Below are 5,364 nucleotides of genomic sequence, written 5' to 3' on the forward strand. Positions count from 1 at the left end.
AGCTAGAGAGAGACTGCTGCAAATTCAAATGTAACTGTCTTCAGAGGAAGAAAAAAGTGTCAGCCCCCTTCTTCCCCTCCTCCAACCTATTGACCTATAAATTCCTTTCTAAGAAAACCTCATGATTTCTCACTTTTCTCCTGAAACATCACCAATAGTCAAAGACACATTAGACAGATACACCAGTACTGAGTCACTCTGTTTAAATCATGTGCATGGTGATACTTGGAAAAGTCTTGCCCTTGTAGTTAGAATTTGGATGAGAAACGTGTCAGCAACTTGTCTTGTTACAGCCCTGACAGATCAGAATAACATTTCTGGCAATGGCTGTAAATGAACAAAAATGCCAACATATGCCACACCAAGGAAAAGAGCATAAAAACTACTTTCACTCGATTAAAAATATAAAACAAACAACAACAAAAAACCCTGTGATGGATCATTAACTATATTACCTCTGCATAAAACTAAAAGCAGCCTTTCTCCATCCACTAAATGGTATCTCCAGCAGTATAGCTTTATTAACAAACTTCTTTCCTGGCGCTTGGCTTATATTAAAAGGTCCATTGCTTTACAAACAAGCTCATCTCCCTCCCTGATTAACCAGTATCTTCAGAATCACCGAGTCAGCAGATGTGACTAAATGCTCTGAAACTGCAGTCCTAAAGGAAGTTGATAAGAAAGGAATCGTATTACAAAATGAATCAAAGATGTCAGGTAATTAATTGGTTAAAAGGGGAATGGAAACTCACTCAGCCAGGTGTCTACATTTTTATCTGGTGGGTTGCTTTCTTGCTTTGTTTAGTTTCCCAGTGGCAAGCTCCATCTTGAATCATTTACTTAACTCTCATGTCTGACTCACAGATACTAAAAAGGAACTTCTCCTTTATCAGAGGACAGTTTCAAGGCCCGAGTTGTCAAAAAAGGCTTTCTGGCATGCACAGATCAAAGATGCTAAAGTTGTACTATTAGTGTAGACTGTATTAGTTTTCCCTCTAGAAATCAGCCTTCATCTGCTATTGCAATCATTATTATGACAAATAAGTCTGTCTGAAAGATGCTTCCATCTCCTTTTCTTTAACACATCCTATAACCTTGATTGTTCTGCAGTTTTTAATTTCTTACAGCTAAGACAAAAATGCTAAGCGGCTGCCCCCGGGTTATAGTACATCTTTTTAACACCAAATTAACTTTCATGTGATACTTTTGACATCAAGTCATATAGGGTTGCTTTGAGATGGAAAGCAAGATGCACTGCAAATCATGGTTCTCTGCAGTGTTGAGAGATGCACTCAGATCAGACTGAAGAAAAGCTCAGGTTGGAGAAAAGCACATCAAGGAAGCTACCAAGCAGTATTAACAGCTCCATGCTAAACCCCAGGAAGTGATGAACACTGCTATTAGGTGAAACAAATGAAGCTCATGGCAAAATGCCAACTAAGTGAAAGAAGAATGGGTATTTTCAGATCCTCCATGTCCAATCAGATTTTGGACAGATGCTGCTTTCTGTAGCTGTCTGTGCTAGCAATAGAGTTTACTGCTCTCAACTCACTGTATTCTGCCTGTAACTCTCTCTTTACTTTTATCAACAGCACTCACGCGTGTAACTCCCTCTAACTCAACTCAATCAGACTGAGCGAGATTAGTTTAAATATTATCAGCAGAGTAGATTTTTGCTAATACAGATCACTGGCTGAAAGGGACTAGAAAGATCTCCCATTTGATGCACAGCTGGCAGATCAAGAGGTCACAAGTATTTGGGATATACTCATGCAGCCTCCACGAGCACAGATACCTGCCAAAACTCCTCACGCCACAGAAGACGTTCAAAATGCAAAAACAAAAACAAAAAAACAACCTGAATATGAACCACAGTGTCTGAGATGTCTCACCTTTTCTGACCATGCCATTTTTTTCCTGCACTACTGAGAAGATTGACCTGGGTGTTAGTCACATGCAACTTCTGTTCTTCTATCTTCATTAAACGTAGCCTCTTGCTGCCCTCAACCACAGAATCAATATCCCTCAGTTAACCTGAATCAACCAAAGTACTTTTCACTAATTATTTTCTGTGATCATCAGTCCATCAAAACCTTACTTTCCCAGCCCTAGCAAAGTCTAACCAAGCAAGACAGCAGCCAAGAGCACCATATGGAACACTGAAAATCAGTGTTAAAACTACTCTGAAATCCTTCATGCAGTGGGATTTCAATCCATTGCATCTTACTTAAAATCATATTGAATTGTCCCTATCCAGTGTCAAATTGCATTAAGAGAAAGCATCCCAAAACAATGCACATTACTCTTTCCTGTGAGGTATTTGTAACTTTTATCTCCATTAGTTTCCCCCAGATCAAAATAAAATTTTTCCATCCAGTACTCACTCCAACGTGGTTGGTTTTGCCACCAACTCCCACTCATCAGCTACTTCCTTGTCGAGTTTTTGCCTGCTTCACTTCCCTGTTCTTCCTCAGGAGACAGGCTTCTATCCCCACAGATAGAACACACAACATACTGATATACATATATACATGCATAGACATATATATGTATATACATACCTACATCCAGATCAGGATTTTGGAGATGAGTTCTCAGGACTGGTTAGTGATCACATCTAGATTTCTACTGTGGATTGGGTTTTATATGTTTTAATGCACAGTAGCTGGCAAGCTGAAAAGAGTCTTTCTTTAATTCAGCCAATAAAGACAAGGACTCTGCCAGAATCGTAGAATGATCTATCGAGATTAAATCTATGTAGATTGATCTTGATTTTAAAGCACCGCCTTTAAATTCCACTTCACCACAGTACACAAAATGCACACATCTCAGGAGGGGCGACACAGTGCTACACAATTTCCCTCTACCTGCATTATGCTATAAGAGGAGTCATTCTCCATCATTGGGTGGTCAGTGGAACTGCCCAATACATATAACAAGAACCTGTTACCTGTTGGATGGGCAACATACAGAAAAGCAAAGCATTACACTTTGCACTCTTAGAACTGGCTGCCATCATCTCTCTCCCTAAAAGGAGAACGCAGTTCTGGGCAACAGGTCTCTCCCATCAAGCACTGCAACAGCTTCATATGCACAATGGCTCTTGCAATAGTGCAGCCTCAAAGGAATGATGCTAATACAAATACATAATCCCATTTTATTGCAAAGCAAACAGTTTTGTTTGTAAGGCACAAAGTGAGAAATATATCACAAAAAATTGATGGAAACAAAACAGCTGTGATACAAACCAAACTACGATTAATAGCCTCAAACACGAGATGGAAGCAGCATTTAAAACATGTGGTCATTATGAAACTCACTCTTCCAATATCAGTAACATACAAATGGAAAAAATGGAAATAAAATCCTTTCCTCTCTTTTTTTTTTTTTCCTTAATATATAGCACCACATAATAACAATGTGAACTAGGTTTTAGGCAACAGGAGAAGATTAAATGAAATTCTTACTTCAGGGGCTCCGGAGGGAGTTTAGTTCCCGAGAGATTAATCTGCATCAACGCAAGTGAGCTGCTGAAAAACTGTTTGAAGGAGGGAGGGACTTCTTTTCCTTTTCTGTAAGTAAATATATTCATTATGTAACATCTAGACACTCCTCATTCCAACAGTGCATATTAATTAGTAATAGTTACAGTACTAATACTATATTAAAAATTGAATATTCAATAGTGAACATCCTATAGCGAATGCAGGCTGTCAAAATCGTAACAGTCATTTATGTGTTGTTTAATTTGCTGTACCTTCAAGAGCTCAGTAGTCAGTAGCTCTCAGTTAACTTAGAAATACAATGCTATCAAAATGTTGATTCAAGAAACAATTCTCACCATTGTACTGCTGCTCAGAAGACGTTATTCTTTAGCATCTGCTTGGTGAACTACCAGGAATGATCATTCAAATCTGATTGATCATGAGTATACTTAGATTTTACGAGTGAAAGATCAAACAGTACTCTACAAAACACTGATGTTGTCTTTTCACCACTAGAAATAACTACTGAACACTTTGATTGCTTATCCCTAACTAGCTGACACCTTTGACAGGTGCTCAAGCCACTGATTTGAAGAAAAGGGAAACTAAGGCTATTATTTCCTATGCTGCAAGTACTCTATAAAGTCAGTGTTCAATCTCAAAGACTTTCTGAAGGACTTCTTCCCAGGAAAAGAAGAAAAATAATAAAAAAGTGCATTTTTAACAGTCAACAAATCATGAAAAATAAGTACTTTAAAATCAAATTTGAAAAAGAGTTAAGTTAGACTTCAAAGTCTGATATTACAACAAAGGATGTATACAAACTGCCTGGTGTATCGGGATCATAAAAAACTTATTAGACAAGGTAGCTTATATTACAGCAATCTAGCAAAGAATGGAAAGAAAATAACTTCCTTAGAATAATGATACTTTTTTTGTAGAGACCTTCTATAAACTCATGCATTTCTTCTTTAAAAGAAACATGCCAGCACAAAATCAAGAAAGTATAACACAAAATATAGCAGTTGAGGGAAAAAAACATTTGAAGTGTACCTGTGAGAAAAAAGTGTCCTGGAAAGACTAAGGACAGCTAGATGCTGAAGACATCCACGAAGGAGGGCTCCACACACCTGATTTAAGGTAAGAAAGATTGATTTTACTAGGTATATAAAGTAGGGAATTTTCCTTGGAATTTGAATCTCCACACACACACAAAGAAAAAAAAAAAAGCATTACCATATCTAGAGCACACTCTGTGTTGGATAAATCCAGATGAACAAGGGCATTTGGCTGGGCCAAAAAATTGTAGAGGCTCTATAATTAACGGAATGAGAAAAAAAACATATCAATGTTATTTTTTGATATTGTGACACAGATTTCTTTTCAGATGCATTTAGGTTTGTATAAAATTGCAGTACAAGTGTGTCTGAAACCTCTCTCAACCAAAACAACCTGTCTTACTTTCAAAGACTATCACTTTTTAGGAACAAAAGGAAAAAATGGTACTCAGACCAAATCTATCAAATGTTAAGTGTAAAACTCGAGTTCCTTTGTAAAAGCACTTTGCTTTCACAGAAAATGATAATTTTGTTAAAAATACCTTGCAATACTCAAATTGACAAGATATTTTCTAAAAAGGCTAACTGGCTTGAAAGTTTAACACAGCCCCTCTAAGCATGACGGATGAGAATCATTTGCATTTGAAGTCTATGGCTAATTCTTAATATTTGCAGTGTATAAGAAGTTGAAGGCAGAATACAGAACAAGAAGAAACTAAATCTAATATTAATGACTTTGGTACTACACAGACTACACTAGTGTACATAAAGCATATTATACTTTGCTTTGTTTATACTTTTAGTCTCTCAGAACAGTAAAA

At 37.1% G+C, this 5,364-nt stretch overlaps 1 long non-coding RNA gene across 1 annotated transcript; it reads right to left on the reverse strand.

Annotated features, from left to right (window-relative positions):
* Positions 1-3,377: 3,377 nt before the first annotated feature.
* Positions 3,378-4,802, reverse strand: LOC104910216. Its single transcript, XR_792897.2, has 3 exons — positions 4,722-4,802; positions 4,539-4,615; positions 3,378-3,572 (listed from the first exon to the last, which is right to left on the reverse strand). It is a non-coding gene; the product is annotated as an uncharacterized LOC104910216 (long non-coding RNA).
* Between the last annotated feature and the right edge of the window lie 562 nt (positions 4,803-5,364).

This window comes from Meleagris gallopavo, chromosome 3 (assembly GCF_000146605.3).
Source record: "Meleagris gallopavo isolate NT-WF06-2002-E0010 breed Aviagen turkey brand Nicholas breeding stock chromosome 3, Turkey_5.1, whole genome shotgun sequence".
Lineage (NCBI taxonomy): Eukaryota > Metazoa > Chordata > Aves > Galliformes > Phasianidae > Meleagris > Meleagris gallopavo.